Source organism: Apium graveolens, chromosome 2 (genome assembly GCF_009905375.1).
Source record: "Apium graveolens cultivar Ventura chromosome 2, ASM990537v1, whole genome shotgun sequence".
Classification (NCBI taxonomy): Eukaryota; Viridiplantae; Streptophyta; class Magnoliopsida; order Apiales; family Apiaceae; genus Apium; species Apium graveolens.
The window spans coordinates 215,973,889-215,992,207 of record NC_133648.1 but is presented as its reverse complement, the minus strand read 5'-3'; positions in this window follow the sequence as shown (position 1 = coordinate 215,992,207).

Sequence of the window (18,319 nt, the reverse complement as noted above, 5' to 3'; positions counted from 1 at the left end):
TAATGTCCTTCCTCCTCTTAGATTAGTTCCAGCTTCTGGTGGCGACCATACCTGCCACTGGAAACCCGATACCCTTTTTATTTACACAGATGCCCTTAATGTTGGGCTTATGTTCCCTTTTCATCCCTTCATTCCTTATCTTCTAGCTGATTTACAAATTAACCCATGTCAACTTCCTCCAAATGCTTGGAGGAACATTTTATGTTTTATGGTTTGCTACCTTAGGGAAGGTTTTCCCCTATATGTAGCTGTTTTTAGGAAGATTTTTCAGTGTTATAACAGCTCTTCCAGAATTTGTGGTTGGGTTTATGTTAAACAAAGGCCCAAGTGTAAGCATATCTTTAACAGCGCCTTCATTCCCGATAATAACCAAAATTGGAGGAATAGTTTTGTCAGGTTATGGTGGGAGAATGGTGACTGGGGCACACTTTTCAGATCTTCCTTCGGGAAGGTTAGTGATGGTAGCCTCAAATCCATTCAGTTAACCCCCGAGGATACTATTATTTATAATGAGTTACTCGGGATGACGGTACTACTACCAGCTGGACTATTTTATAGGAGTTATCCCTCATCCATGTGGGGCTATCCTCTGTTTCTCAACAGGGTATTTTTCTTCCCTTCTCAATTTTATTTCATTTCATGCATTATTGACACCACTTATTTTGTTTTTTATCTTGTTTTGCAGCTGCTAAGGAGATCAACGAGGATAATGTGCCTCCCGTTAAGGAGACTGCCGGGATGAAGAAGGCTCGGCTTGTGGGCCTGGACACTCGAGGAAAGGCCACGGATCCTATCTTCTTACTAAAACACAAGGAGCCCATTTGGGAGGCTTCAGCTGAGGGAGCCGAAGCCCCTAGTGCTCCTATTACTGATGCTGCTCCTGCCTCTACTGCTACAGGCGCCTTCCAGCCTCTCTGGGGATTCCGCCGAGGGGATACCGCGGTTGAATCCACGAAGCATGCTTGGGATTGGTCCTACCATGGCGTAACTCCCAAAAATTTTACTGATGTGGTTTCCACCCGACTTGGAGAGGATAACTCATGGGAGCTCAGTCTCTAGCCTCGGTATGACCTTTTCTTGAATTTATCTTTCTTACCTGTAGCATTCACTTGCCTTACACCTTTGTTTATTGTTTTATTTTAGTCTAATGCCTATTTTCAAGGTGCTGTAAGGCAAGCCGAATCATGGAAGAGGGCTTCTGACAAAGCCGGTAATGCCCTCAGGAGGCAGCAGAAGAAGTATGCTGACCTAGAGAAGAAGTTCAAGCGTAAAGAGGAAGAGCTCGGAGAGTCTAATGCCGAGCTGGTGGAGCTTCGGGCCGAGAAAGATAAGGCGATTGATAACTATCTGGACTCGGAGGAGTTTACCCAGTCCATGAGGGTAAGGGACGACTCAGTCTTTCCTGGGTTTTTTAGGACTGTTGGGACACGACCCTTGGGACCGTGAACGAGGCTTGTCCTGATATTAACCCGGCATACTATGTCTGCCTTGATGACGAGGCTTTGCCGCAGAGGTTTCGTACCCGAATAGTTGTCTTGGATTATATCCCTCAAGACCCGCTTCTTCCTCCTCCCGAGTCGTCTTCCAGGCCTGCTGAGGATGACAGCTCTTCCTCCTCCGATACTACAGAGACTTCGAGCGAGAGCGGAGGAGATGATGATATGGATGTCGAGGGCACCTCTACTCCTTAGAGCTTTTCTAGCCTGCGTGGCTTATTTATTTTATCTTATTTTCGAGACTTTGTTTATCAAACTTTGTAATATATACTCGATCCATTTCTATTTATCTGATTCTATGCTTGCATTTCATGCACTTAGTTTACTTTCCTTGCCATAGAGATTCAAACATATTTTGAAAACTTTCTGAACTTCATAAATTATTGAGATTCATCCCTTACACAAGTCTTAATAAAACTAAAACATGTAAATCCTAAGCAAGCAAAGCTTCAAGGTGCTTTTCAACCTACTTGTCACCTTGACAAGTGAGAATCATTTTCAATTGCTTCACACATAGTAAACCTTCAGGTTTTGTGCATGCCAAGTCCTCGGGATTTCAAAACCATCCATAGTCTCCAGTTTGTAGGTTTCTCTTCCTTGAACGCTCTTGACCTTGTATGGCCCTTCCCAATTTGGGGCAAGCTTATCTTTCTGCCCTACACCAGAGGCTTCCACCTTCCTCAAGACCAAGTCACCCTATTTGAAGAACCTTTCTTTAACCCTTAGGTTGTAGTAGAACGAAGCCTTTTTCTGATATTCCACTATCTTCGCATGTGCCTCATCTCGCATTTCATCAATTAGATCCAGGGCTAATCTTTGCCCTTCCTCATTCTCCTCAGCATTGAAAGCTTGAATCCTGGGAGAGGAATGTGATATCTCCACGGGAACAACTGCTTCTGCCCCATATACTAACATGAAGGGAGTTGCTCCAGTCGTGACTCTACAGGTAGTCCTGTAAGCCCATAATATTAGGAGTATCTCATCCACCCAATTATTCATCGACTTCTCGATCCTCTTCTTTAGTCCATCCAGGATTATCCGATTTGCCACTTCCGCTTGCTCATTGGCTTGCGGATGAGCCATAGAGGTGAATCGTAATTCAATTTCATTCTCCTCACAATACTTCTTGAATTCTTCATTGTTGAATTGTATTCCGTTGTCAGTGACTAAGATGCGGGGAATTCCATACCGGCACATGATATTTTCCCACAGGAATTGTGCAACCTGCTTAGTTGTGATTTTGGCAAAGGGTTTGGCTTCAATCCACTTAGTAAAATAATCAATGGCTACAATCAGGAACTTCCTTTATGCCGTGGCCATGGGGAAAGGCCCAAGTATATCCATTCCCCACATAGCAAAGGGGATAGGTGAGTTGATGGAGGTCAGCATCTCAGGGGGTTGTCTGATGACAGGTGCGTGCTTCTGACAGCGGTCATACTTCTTCACATATTCTTTGGCATCAGCCATCATTTCTGGCCAATAGAAGCCTAAACGGGTTATCTTATGAGCTAATGCTCTGCCCCCAAGTGTTGCCCACAAATACCTTCATGTACTTCTTCAAGAGCCAAACGTGCCTTATCGAGCCTGAGACACCTTAAGTAAGGAACCACAAAAGATCTTTTATAAAAAATCCCATCTATAAAATAGTATCTTAGTGCTCGAACAGCCAACTTCCGTGCTTCATTAGCATCGTTTGGCAACCATCTGGTTTGAATATGAGTCTTAATGGGATCTATCCATGAAGTCCCCAGTCCTACAGGAGCTACAAGCTTAACATCAATGCTCCGTGTCTTCAGAACGCGGAAGTATACACTTCCTGAGCTTTCCTCTATCTCAGATGAAGCAAACTTTGATAATGCATCTACCTTAGTATTTTCCTCCCTTGGAATGTGCTCAATATGGCATTCATCGAATTGGGTCATCACAGCCCTTACTAGGCGGATGTACTTAGCCATCGTATCATCCCTTGCCTCAAACTCCCTCTTCACCTGGGATATAACCAACTTTGAGTCTCCACAGACCTTCAAGTTCTTGACTCTAAGTGTCCCTGCTAAGCCGAGGCCAGCTATCAGAGCTTCATATTCTGCCTCATTGTTTGTGGTCGGGAAGTCTAACTTCATGGCATACTCAATCAAGAACCCATCACGGCTTTGTAAAACCAAACCTGCTCCACTTGAATTTGTTTTTTATGCTCCATCAAAATAGAGAACCCATTATTCTTTCTCCTTATCATCCTTTTCTTTGTCCCCCTTATCAACTTCCTTGTCTTGAGGTATTGTATCTTCCTGCCCCCGACTTCTTGGTTGGGTATGGTATATTCCACCACGAAGTCAGCCAATGCATGGGCTTTTATTGTCGTTCGTGGCTTATACTTGATGTCAAATTCTCCCAGCTCTATTGCCTACTTGATCAACCTCCCACTAGCCTTGGGACTATGAATGATATTTCTCAGGGGCTGATTTGTTAGTACCTCAATTTGATGAGCCTGAAAGTAAGGACGTAACTTTCTTGAAGCCATCACAGGGCTAAAGCAAAATTCTCAATAGTTGAATAATTCAACTCAGCTCCATGCATAATTTTGCTGACATAATATACAGGTTTCTGGATTTTCAGTTCCTCCTTAACCAATACAGCGCTCAAGGCACTCTCTGAAATGACCAAGTACAAGTATAAGACTCCATTCAAAGCTGGCTTGGCCAACAACGGGGCCTGGGCCATATATTTCTTCAATTCCTCGAATGCCTTCTGGCTTTCCTCACTCCATACAAAATCCTTAACTTTCTTTAAGGACTTGAAGAACGACAAACACTTGTCCCCAGACTTTGAGACGAATCGTCCCAATGCAGCAACCCTTTCGGTGAGCTTTTGAACATCTTTGATAGTTTTTGGGGGCTCCATGTCCAGGATTGCTTTTATTTTATCGGGATTGGCCTCGATTCCTCTCTTGGAGACCATCAACCAAAAACTTTCCAGACCCTAATCCGAAAGCACACTTCGTAGGATTTAACATCATCTTATGATATCTCAGGACCTCAAAAGCTTCCCTCAAATGGGTTATATGGTCAGTCTTCACTAGACTCTTGACTAAAATGTCATCAACATAAACTTACATGGTCTTGCCAATAAGATCCTTAAAATTTTATTTACCAACCTTTGATAAGTGGCTCCTGCATTTTTGAGACCAAATGCCATAATAAGATAACAATAAACACCAAAGTCAATGATGAATAATACCTTTGGGATACCGCCCTTGTGCATCTTGATCTGATTGTACCCACTAAATCCATCCATGAAGCTCAGCATCTCATGCCCAGCAGTGGCATCTATCAAAGTATATATCCTTGGCAACGGGAAACAGTCCTTAGGGCATGCGTCATTCAGTCAGTGAAGTCTACACACATCCTCCATTTTCCATTGGCCTTCTTCACCATTATAGGGTTTGCTAACCATTCTGGAAATTGTATCTCCTCGATGAAACCAGCCACTAAGAGCTTCTCTACTTCCTATTTTATAGCTTATTGCCTCTCTGGAGCAAAACTTCTTTTCTTTTGCTTCACTATCTTTCGATTTGGATCCACATTCAGCTTGTGAGTAATCAGTTCTGGGTCTATGCCTGGTATATCAGCTGCTGACCATGCAAACACATCACTATTTTCTTGCAGAAATTTCACCAACTTCCCTCTAAGGGGCTCCTCTAGTGTGGCTTCAACAAAAGTTACCTTTTCAGGATCCTCGGGAGCTAAAGGAATTGAAACCAAGTCTTCTACTAGCTTCCCTCTTTTCTCATCATTTTCTCGGATATCCAGATCTTCAATAGGCAGAACTTGCCCCCCAACTCCATCTGCCCTCAAAGAGGCTACATAACAACTTCTAGCCATTTTTTGATCTCCTCTCTCTTCTCCAATATCATTATGGGTGGGAAACTTTATAACTGAATGGTAGGAAGAAGGGACTGCCTTGAAGGAATGTATCCCTGTTCTCCCCATGATACCATTATAAGTTGAACTAGCCTTTACCACCACAAAGTCCAACATATGTGTTGTTTGCCTTGATTCCTGACCTATGGTGGTTGGCAACTTGATTATCCCTTCCACGGGGCACTCTACTCCCGCAAATCCATATATCGGCATATCGGTCGGGGTTAGTTGAGAATCATTATAACTCATCCTTAAAAAGGTGTCATGGAGCAAGATATCCACCGAAACACCATTATCCACTAGGACTCTCTTGACCGGGCTATTTCCTATTATCGATATTATGACCAACGGGTCGTCATGAGGAAATTTCACACCCTCTAGGTCAGAATCATCAAAAGCCAATGTTACTTTTGTCCTGGCCCTCTTCGAGGCTTCTCCAACAATATGCATAACCTCTCTAGTATATGCTTTCCTAGAATTCCTGGATAATCCAGCAGCAGTTGGTCCTCCAAAGATTGTGTTTATCACAGGCCCTCGAGGTCGTGGCCCTCCAAAAATTGCATTTATAACCATTCCTCTAGGCTGGGGATTCCGCCCCTGATCGTCTTGGTCCCTCCAACGATCTTCAAAGTTCTTCCTTCCATTGTTATTCCTATCCCCTCCTTCTCTAGTGTATTTGTTCAATCTTCCTTTTCGAATGAGGAACTCAATTTCATCTTTCAGTTGTCTACACTCATCGGTGTCATGACCAACATTTTTGTGAAATCTGCAATACTTGCTCTTATCTAGCTTGGCAGGATCAGCCTTCAAGGGCTTAGGCCAACGAATATCTCGATCTTTCTCGATTTCCATCAAGATCTGGCTTCTAGGAGCATTCAGCTTAGCGTATTCAGTGAACTTTTGCCCAGGTCCTCCCTTCTTGGGGATTGAATCAGGGTTTTGCTCGGTTCTAGGATACTTGTCCTTAGCGATATATTCCAGGTCATTTTTCCACTTCTTGCCTCCAGTGGGCTCATTACTCACTACGGTCTTCCTCATGCTCTCTTCCACCTTGATTACTTCCCGACCCTATCTTAGAGCTGTAACATGCTTTTAGGGGGGCGTTTGGCCAAGGACATCTTGAAAAATTCATCCCTAGTTCCTTGTTGCAGCGCTATCATGGCTACCTTGTCATCAAGGTCCGGGACTTTTAAAGCTTCCTTCGTAAAATGATTCAGGTAGTCTCTTAAGGATTCCTTCGCTCCTTGAACAATGCTCATGAGGGATGCTGAACTTTTCTCATGCACTCTTCCACTGATGAACTGTTTAATAAAAGCCTGACTTAATTCTCTGAATGACCCAATAGAGTTTGGGGGCAAATGATTATACCACCTTTGAGCCATACCCAACAGGGTTTGAGGAAAAGCCCGACACTTAATATCATCATTCACGGGCTGCAACAGTAGTCCATTAGAGAATGTCCTAACATGATTAGCGGGATCTCCCGTGCCATCATAAGCTTTAATAGTTGGCATCTTGAACTTCCTTGAGATATGGGCATTCATTATCTCTTCAGTGAATGGTGGAGTAGGATCATCAGGATCTTCAAGGGGAAGAAGATTACTTGGATCAGCTCTGGGGGCTACAACCCTTCTTTGTGTCGGACCATCCAGGTCTATGATTGGAGGAGGATTCCTCCCCCTTGGAGGTGGTGGGGGTCTGGTATTCTGGTGCGCCTCCAAGTCGCGTTTCAGGCTTTGAATCTCAGCCTCGTGAGCCCTGATCCTTTCCTGCACTTCTAGGGAATTCATCCCTTGGGTGCTCCTAGGATGTTGGCGACCATCAGTCATTGGCTCTTTGCCAGCACGCCTCCTTCATGGGGCCACTTTATCATCTGAAGATTCGGAGTCTCTCTCAGTGTAAGGACCAGAAAATTCCTGATCCTGAGGGATAGGAGCCAAAACTCGTATGTAAGGGGCGATCGCCCTCGTACTTCACTCCGTCCAGCATGTCCACTTCCCCCAACCTCGGGGTAAAGGGGCATCCCATAAGGGGGTTAATAGACACAACAGTTGAATACTCGTACCCTGTCGAGAATTCACAGGTGCATGTAGTTGTTGAACTTGGGGATTCGTACCTTGAATAGCCGAGGGAATCGTCCCTTATGGCTGAGGTTCAATTACCCCTATCTGGGCTTCTCCTTGGGTGGCTGCATAAGTTGAATGAGGAGGTACCTCCACGGTTGACGAAATCACTTGGGTTGTCCCCGATGGTGTTCCTTCCTCAAGAGCTCTAATTGTTCTCCGTGTTCTCGCCATAATTGTTGTTGTGCTTTCCCGCAGACGGCGCCAAATGTTATGGATTAAAAACTAGGGTATATGATTGCTGTATTTATTACTAAGGAACGTGAGCTTCGAGGCTCGATTTGACTGCTCTTGTGTTTTGTGTCTCAATCTGCCTTAACAAGATGCCTACGTACCTTGCTGATTTCCAAGGATCAAGTCATAAAATATAGTTCTGATTTGTGGGGTGAGGCCCCTTATATAGATGTTGGGAGTCCTTCAATTGGACTTGGGTTAGGAGACTTGGTGGGCAAGTCTCTGAATTAGAATGGACTTTGGAGTCCTAGGAAGTAGGAAGCTGATTCCTTATCCCATGAGGTTCCTTGGAGGCCAATCTACCAGGATATATATCCCCACTAGGACTTATCTTAATAGCTGTTTTTCTCCCTTATTAATTAATTATGAAATTAATTAATATTCAGGGTTTTGGGCTTTCTTTGTTCTATCAGGTCTGATCTGGTCCATCGAGCCTGATCAATGTGTTACCCTTTTTGGTCTGAATGTCATACATCTTCTAATTGGGCCTTGTAACCCAAATCATACGTACTTAATGCAATATTAACTACGTAATTAGGATTTATTTTCTTCCCTGTCAGTGTGGTATAAGGAATTGCAGTGTTATTGGAAATTTTGAGAAAAGTTGCATATACAAGATTGGGAAGTTGGTAGCAAGACCGTAGTGCTTTCTTCTGCTCATTCCGAGGACGGAATCCTTATAAGGGGGTAGATTGTAATATCCCATATTTTCAAATATTATTATTATTATTTGGAATGGTTTATGTGATTTTATGTGAATTTTAGTGAATTATCTGGTAATTAGAGTTGATGCTTTCGCTGTTTATATATGATACTATTTGAGTATTTTAATTTTTATGTGTCCATAATAAAATATAGATAATTGTGGTAATTTTCTGGTATTTTTTGGACTGTTATATGATTTATAAAAATTTATGGATTTATTAATTATTTTCTGTATAATTACAAACTATTTTATAAAGCCGGGAATCATCCAACTTCAACCGTTTTTACGTTTTTGTAACTCAAAACTTTTACGAAAACTCCTTCCTAACCTAATCTGGTAATTCTGGACATTTTCCGTGTTTTAACTTTTTCGATCCGGGTTACGGTTTGGCCCGTGCGCGTCCCGGCGCAAAATTTTCGATACGATAATCATTTCGGTAGATCAACAAAACCCGTATTATCGAAAGACAGGATATTATTACATTATTTTCGAATAAAGTATTTTATAAGAAGCTCGATTTTGATAATTATCCAAATCTGATATTAAATTTTATCATTTCTATAGTTACTTAGCGGCTAAGTAATCTATTTTCGGATTCGATACGATCGAGTGGGATACTTGTTACGTGTTTATTTGCGTCTTTATCGAGGTACTCGTTTTATCTCGATGTATGTGCATCTGAATGTATTTTATATGTGTTCGTATTTTTTTCCTGTTAATTTAAGTATCCTTTAGTTTTATCGGACCGGGAACCACCGGGACGTCAAAGTCCAGAAAATCCGTGTTTTTATTTTTTTATAAAATTATTCGTATTTCAAATACCTCGTATTTTAGCATTATTAAATTATTCACAATTTTGGGAATTTTGATATGAATTTTATATTTTACTGTTTTAAAATTATTCTCCGTAATTATTATTTTTGGATATAATTATTATAATTAGGGAATAAAAACACCCTTAATTAATTTTTGGGGTATAATTTATTTTATTTTATTTTTATTAAAAATTTCATAAAATAAATGAAAAGTCCAAGAACATATTTGGGGGTGTTCTTGAGTATGGGAATTCAACTGGAGAGTTGAAGATGATTCTGATATCGTATTTTGATGCTAGTAGCCGTTTTGAAGCCCTCAATCTCCCATTTCCTATTCTATCATCAAAATCATCCGAGGTTTAGTAATTTGTAAAATCGATTTTTAGGGTTCATATTCAAGAATTGGGGCTTTAGATTTTTTATGAGTTTTTGATTGTTTCTGATGATATAGTTAGCTTTATCATGATTAATATGATGGATTTGGACTGGTTTTATGGATATTTTAGTACGATTTGTTAAAAACCGAGTTCTTGAGTTTATCAAATTTTTGAATTGAATTTTTGGGCTACATGGTGATTGTTTTTTTATTTTTATGTCTCGCATAGATTTGGTTGGATATAAGCTTTGATTTGTGATATTAAAAGTTAAGTTTGGTTGTGGTTTGAGGGTTCACCAGATTTTGGATGCCGGTCGCCGGTTTTTGAAATCTTCTTGGCCGGACTTGAATTTCGTGAGATTGATTGACGTTATTATGATGATAGTTGAGTTCCTGGAATCGATTCGAACTGAAAGCATGTTTAAACCGATTAAAACGAACCAGTTTCTGCGTTTTGGGCGTCGCCGGAAATACGCCGGACGTCGGCCGATTTCTGTTGAATTCCAGATTCCGGCGATGTGTTCGTCGAGATTCCGGTCGACTTTTCCCCCTACGCCGCCATTTGATCATCTGGAGAAGAAAGCCCTAAGTGCAAACCTGTTTTTGCATATTTTTATTTTATTTTATTTATTTCAAAATTTATTTTATTTTCAAAAATTGTTTTTAAATTCCAAGATGTATTTAGTTGATTATTTTACATAATTACCTAAATTATCTTAAATTCCAAATATTATTTCTTTTATTATTATCAAAATTTCATATTTATTTTAATTATTTATAATTCATTTTAATTGATTATTTACAGATTTAATTAGTTGATTAATTCATTTAATCAATTAATTTTATTTATAAATAGTTAAATAAAATATAATTATTTATAATTAATTCAAATAATTCCTAAAAATTCTTTTTAAGCTTCTAAAAATTATATTTTGGTATTTAAAATCAATTAATATTATTATTAATTGATTTATTCTCATTTAATTCTTATTTTATTCGTAATAATTAAACCGTTCGTCTGTTTAATACGAAACGAACGCGTATAGACTCATAAAAATATTCCGTTTTCAATAAAAATACTTTCGAGACCCAAATTATTATTTTTGAAAGGTCGCTTGATTTGCAAATCGATTCTCAGTCACATATTGATCAAAAAGTTGTAATTTGACCCGATTTAATTTTTAAACACACTGAGTCGAATGTTTTGATGAATCGAGTCATATGTGATATGAATTATGTGATACATGAGTTATGTGCTTACGTGCTATATGAATTACGTGTGTACGTGGGTCAAGGGTCTTATGTTTAACTGTTTTAATTATGTGCGGCCTATCGTATGGGTAGAAAATAGGGTGTTGACGCGCCGTTTATCGAGTAGTTATCGTTTAGATGATTAAAGTTATATCTTTTAATTATAGATACGGATCGCTCGAGTTGATCGGAACAAGGCATTGGGAAGAATGAGATGGAATGGTATTGAATAACTGGCTTCTAGCAATCGCAGGAGTAGCATATCAGTAAAGTATTGAAAAGAAGGACGATGATATTTTGAGACAGAATGTCAGAATAGATGCGTCATCGCGAGTGTGACTAACTACTAAATCTCAAAGGCAAGTATCCATATCATCACTTATTGTTCAAGTGATATTTATTTTAAATCTTCTTATGCAAATATTGCTTTCCCTATTCTCAGTTCAGAATAGATAAATATTTTATATATCACTGAATTAAATAATTCTGTTTATGCAAGTATTCTTGTGATGTTCTATGTTCAGAATAGCTAAGTAATTTTACTTATGAACTTACTGGATTTACAAATGTTTTGGATTTTGGTAAAAATGGTTTGGTTGCGAATATTTCTGCCTAAGTGAACGGGGGAATAAAATTATTTCGGGTGTCGATTATTATGACCCCTTTTCAATAAAAGGTTTTAAGATTAGATCATAAATGCGTAAGTGACCAAATGGACAGTCCAGTGGAGGGCTATTTCTAAGTGTCATATGAAATATTATGACACAATTTTTGCCACAAGCAGGTATATTGCCTTTTATTTGAGTACTCGTATTTTGGGGACATGTTTCTACGAATCATGACCTTGTGCTATCACACGGGCTGATCAACATGTGATACTACGTCTATCGGAGAATGATCCCAATCTAAATTATCATATCATTTTTGATATTCATAGAATAAATGATTTATCAACTGTTTCTGTTTTGGACTAATGGTGAAATGCAGTTTTGATTCAGATTCTGATTTATGCTTATACTTACTTTGTTGTTGAATATCAAAGGTGGTATTAGTATAGATGATTGATGTTGACTTCAGTATGTGATGTTGTGAGCATCAAAGGTCGTATTGATATATAATTTGATATGACAACAAAATAAGTATTGATATCAAGAGTTCGGTTTTGAATAAAGTTTATGATTCAATCCATAATCATTTTTTCTTGTTATTGTTGTTTATGATATTTCCATAGACACAGTTTTACGAGTTTTATTCTCGTCAAGATTCAAAGTAATGCTGAAACATTTCACTCAAAATATCACAAGGATTTTAAATATTGAGGAGGAATCAATTCTGGGATTCTTCAACAAAAATTTCTGTTTCAGCAGTTATGATTTTAAACTGTTCTGCGCTATTGCAGATGTCAGTTTTATATCAAAACGACCATATATATATATTATAATGATCTTGCTGAGCATTTCTTTCGCTCATACGTGCCTGTTTTTAAATTTAACCTCTAGTGAGGATTAACTTTCGGTGTTTAGCCGCGTAATTTAAGGAAGCAAAGAAGAAGCTTTTAGAAGGTGGTTGGTCCAGGGTTTGCGAACTAGTGTAAGTTCTTTTGTGTAAAGTTGTTTATATTATATTATATTATAATTATGTTATTTTATAGTTGGGCCTAGTATACTTCATTTCGAAGTCATACTAGTGGGTTTAGTTTTCAGTTGGAATTTATTGAAAAGAGTTTTAAAAGAAAGGGAAAAATTTATTTGTGGAATTTGGATATCTTGTTTCTAGAACCGTAACCTTAAAAGATCTTGGATTAGTTTGGGGTCATAAATGATAAATATCTTCCCCTGGCATTTGTTTATTGATTAATCAGGGTAATTTGGATTGAGGTTTCATAGTGACAACCAAATCCCTTGATCCGGATTTGGGGGCGTAACAGAGAGAGAGAGATAGAGATAGAAAGTTGTTCTTCAGTCGACAGAAGTGAGAGAGGAAATATATGAGATTTGGATTTGTTTGGTTTTTATGTTTTATGTTTTAAGAGTGTATGAATTTTAATTTTTAATTTTATTTTAATGTTATATTGAAAAGAGGGGGATCTGTGACTTGAAATTTTGCTAAGGCAAAAAATGAGGGAGAAATTTTTAAGAGGGAATGAATTATTTGGTTAGGGGGAAGGGGGAGGCGCGCTTGATAAATTTTTTAAAACAGACTTATAACATCGGTTGGTCTAAAAAACCAATGTGTATGTTACAAAAAGACATCGGTTGAATAAAACCCATGTAAAAAGCACATTTTATATCGGTGCTAATAGAAACCGATATTTAAGAGGCGATATCTATTCTACTTTTTCTAGTAGTGTCTTAACTAAATATTATTAACTGATATGAGTCAAGAATTAGCAGACAACTAATCATGCTACAATCATGATTCTGATTTCAGTGAATTCTAGAGATGTGAATGTTGTTAAATTCACTAAAACCAAAATGTCATAATTAACTTATAACACATAAGTTACAATCAATATACTAGATATCAATTGTTGAAAGATTTAGTTATAATCAATCATTCTGCTTATTTATATTAAGTTAGTTTGAATTATGGAGCAATAAAATCATTGAATTACTTCAATTTCCATAATCCACACTACCCAAAATAAATATTAAATGAATAAAAAGTAAATATCTATGATTTAGATACTAGAACTTAAAAATTTATAATTATCCTTGAATAGTCACCAAAAGGATATATGACTTATATACATGGAAATCACTCTCTCGATAATTAGTAATTTTAGAAATACTTTATTAGCATATAAAATATTGAGAGTTTTATACACATAACTTAGAAAATACTTCAACTTTTAATGTTAGTGATTTTAGAAATGAGCATTGATACTTAGAACAAAAATTCTAAATAATATCACTAATACTAAAAGTACCATAATTATTCATACAAAATACAAATAACTATGTTGCATGTCATTTTAATATAATTTATATTATGAGATTGATATGGAATGGAATCTTCTCCCATCATAATTTAAATCAATTAAAATAATATTCAAACTTAATGTTATAATACTTGACTACCACAAATGTATATGACATTGTAATCATGATAATCAAGATAGTAGCACTAAGTACGAGGTACTGGATTATTGATAAATTCCCAAGTCCTTTAAATATTGAAGATTTAATACATATGAACTTATATTAAGAATTCCTTATAAATAGGATTTCCCGATGATATGCAATGAATGATATCCTACACTTACAAATCAGTCTTGAAAGATTAACTTTAACAAGTAATTTAATAAATGTTTCTACAAGTGACTCTTTGACTAAAAGACATGCTCTCGAAATAAATGATACCTGGTGTTAAGGTGCCTTCTCATAGAGTGTTTTACAGAGTTGTTGGATATGAAGTTGTTTCTTATCATAACAAGAAATCAATCTTCTTCCATGAAGTTTACAGCTTCCCGAGATGCTTCTCCTCTCACTTAAGTTGACAGCTTCAGAGATGCTTCTCCCGTCTTTCTTACAACTTGCATAATCTACATCTATATAGCCAAACATGTTAAGCACAATATCTTTAGGCTACTTTTACTCCAAGAGTTGGTAGTCCCGTAAGATATCTAATAATCTTGTTAATAGCTATAAGATTAGATTCTCTAGGATCCACTTGGAACCTTGCACTTTGGCATCTTGAGAATATTATATGTTATCTATTTGTATTTGAGTAAAAGAGTGAGCTTGTCATACCTCTATAGCTTGTCATTATACCTGAGTTGTACTGATCAAGCTTTAGTGGTTTCAGTTGGTAAGTACTCTTGGCATGTTCAGAATCTTCCAAAATTTTACATCTTCAAAAGATCCTTAACTACCTGTATTGCCATCATTTTTTTGGTTTACTTATGCTCCTAAAAGAATTGTTCTTTTGTCTTGCTTGAGCTCCTAAAAGAATTATTCTAATGGCTTTCTTGAAGTAATTCCACAAAGAATTGCAACCTTTCCAACATGCTTCTCCATACCTACTCTGCAATTACTTAGCAAATAATCTTGCACAAGTCTTTGTTAGTAGACCAACATATAACAATATCATTATATCACTGCACATATATAACATTATGTTTGTGCCTAGTGATAAGAGAGTTATTAATATGACGACTCTACTAGTTCATATTTAACCGTAACTTCAGTTAGAGTACCATACCATGTCCTTGACGATTTCTTGAGTAAGATACCATTTCATACAATATTGAAGTGAGCTTGTGAAGAAGAGATATACATAGTCCAATAGATCTGCAACTGCAAAGTCCATGAACTATTGTGCATTGACTTCCTCTTTTGACTCACCAACCAGGAGTACACTTGTACACATCTACTACAGTCCAATTCCAAGTTTGAATGTGCATCAGGTGCCTGATTTGTCGTAGTATCCTGAAGTCTCGTTACTGGTGCTTTCTGTTAGATACTGCTTCCGGATAATAACCTAGCATCCATTTTGGCCTTGTCCCTCGTAAGAATGCCATTGTCATCCAGTTTTGACTTCTGATTATCCTTGTACCAATTACAAAATTGTCATTTGGTTTGGATACCAACTTTTCTACAATCTTCTTGCTGACTGATTGAGTTCATCTTGCTTTGCAATCACCCAATCATTACGGATCTGTCAGAGCATCTATGACTTTCTTAGTTTCTTCTTCAGATAGAAAACTAGAGAAATAACCATTCATACTCAGTAGCCCTGCTAGTCATTACTCCACCATCTGGATCACATAAGAACTAGATGCTGGGAATAATATTGACTCAAACCCTTTGTCTTAGAAGATATGTTCTAGTAGTGTCCTCTTGATTTACAATGCGGTGTTGAGTCTGACTAGTTGATCCTTCAATTGCTCCCCCTAAGCTGCTGCTGGATTTCCTGAAAATCCTTATCCTTGCTAACTGGCTTCATTGAAATAATGAGTTGTGTTATATACTGCCATTCCACTGCTTGGAAATGAATCATCAATACCATTAATTTCTCCTTTAATAGCTTGGAGCATGGAGTTATTGAATTGTGCACTTAGACTGTCTATCACCTTTTATTGATCAACCTTAAATTCCCTGTAAGTTGTAGACTCCACTGAGTAGCCAAGGAAAATATCCTAACTAGTCTTAACTGTAAATGCCAAGATCTTCAAACAACTAAAAACATTTTATTGTTTTCTACCGTAGAACATTCTTGTTAATCCCAAACAATGCAACAAGAATTACAGAAGGGGGGTTGAATGTAATTCTGGCTACTTTTTCTGATTTTAAGAATGTTCTTACTTAATATATAACTATGTTTGATTTTGCAAGAAGTGCGGAATAAGAATAAAATAGAAGTCAAAACACAAAGCAATAAAACACAAAGCTTTAAAACTTTCTGGTGGATTTAAACTTATCCACCAGAGATATATATAAAGTTGAGAACTCTGTGATGCTTGAATAGCACACGGCTGCTTACAAGAGAACTTATAGAATTACAGAGAAATGCTTAACAAATACAGCTTTATCTATCTCTCTGAAAATTATGCTTACTCAGTTAGTTTGTTCTACGTGCTACACTTGGTTTATATACTACCAAGTTACATGATGAAAAGACAAAACAAATAAAAACAAGAAATTGTTTCTAGTCTAATTCCATGCTACTTCATTACTCTATCCAGCATCTTTGAATATCTTCATAATTGCATGGAATGGTAATGTTTCTTTATTCTCTAAATCCTGCAATTAGGCTGCCACATTCCATTTGCAAACACTCGACGCATGTGACTGTGTTGTCATTGTTAACTTCTATTTAGAATATGATCATCCGTCGGGACTATGTTGGTCATCCGTCGGGAGCCTTGGTGATTATCCGTCGGGAGTCTTTCTGTCATTTGACTCTACTCCACTTATACAGAATTACAAGACAACTTATATTTACATTTAGCCAACCTATTCTGTATATCAATATAGTAGTCTACATGACTTAAAGAATCCTACAGCATCTTCTAGTACATTGTTTTTTGCAGAAATGTGCAACAATACTTATTGTTACATAAGCTACACTCTCGATGGATGTTCAGTTGTCATCCGTCGGGACTATAAATTTCTTCCGGCAGGACTATATTAGAACATCCATCGAGAGCTACAAAAATACTAAGTTAAATCTACTAAGGTGCTTTGTTCAACTTATCATCAAGTTCATAACAACTTTCTAACATACTCATTTCATACTTACTTTGCAACATGCTCATTTCATACTTACTTTGCATCAATTTGTCAAACTTTTTGCAAAGTTTTTCATCTGTAGATCCAAATATAATATTATCTACATAAATTTGAACAAGTATACTAGAGCCATTAATATTTCTAAAGAATAAAGTTTTATCAACAGTACCTCTTGTGAAGTGATTTTTTAAGAGAAACTTTGACAAAGTATCATACCAGGCTCTAGGTGCTTGCTTTAGTCCATAAAGTGCTTCCAAAAGATAGTCGATATATTCTGGAAAATTTGGATCTTCAAAACTAGGAGGCTGACTGACATAGACTTCCTCCTCCAAATCTCCATTCAGAAAGGCACTTTTGAGATCTATTTGATAGACTTTGAAATTGGCATGGGCTGCATAGGCTAAGAAAATTCTGATGGCTTCAAGTCTTCCAACAGGAGCAAAAGTTTCATCAAAATCTATTCCTTCTTGTTGACAATAGCCCTTAGCAACCAATCTATATTTGTTCCTGACAACTATGCCATTTTCATCCATCTTGTTTCTGAATACCCACTTGGTGTCAATTGGATTCTTTCCTTTAGGTTTGGGTACCAGCTTCCATACATTATTCCCTTCAAATTGGTTTAGCTCCTCCTGCATAGCTAGAACCCAATCAGGATCCAACAGAGCTTCTTCTACCTTCTTTGGTTCTTCCTTTGAGAGAAAGCTGCTATATAAACATTCTTCTTGAGTTGCTTTTCTTGTTTGAACTCTAGAAGATGCATCACCAATTATGAGCTCAAATGGGTGATCTTTAGTCCATTTTCTCTATTGTGGTAGATTAGCTCTAGATGAAGAGGTCTCATTATTGTCTTGATGATAAGTGGAGTTTTGATGATCAGAAAACTCCCCATGAGTTTATGGATCTTTGACTTGAAGATGGGGCTCTTTCTGATTATGATCTTACTTGACTTCCAACTCCTATTGAGGGATCAACAGATGTTGTTCTTTTCCTATCGACGGATGATGCAGATTGTCTTTCGACGGATGATGCACTTGGTCTTTCCACGGATGTTGAATTATGTGCTTCATTACTTGCAGATTTTTCTACATTGTCCTTGGACATTGGTTCTTGATCACTATCATCATCACTATCTTCACAAATCATCTCCACATTATCAAATTTGAGG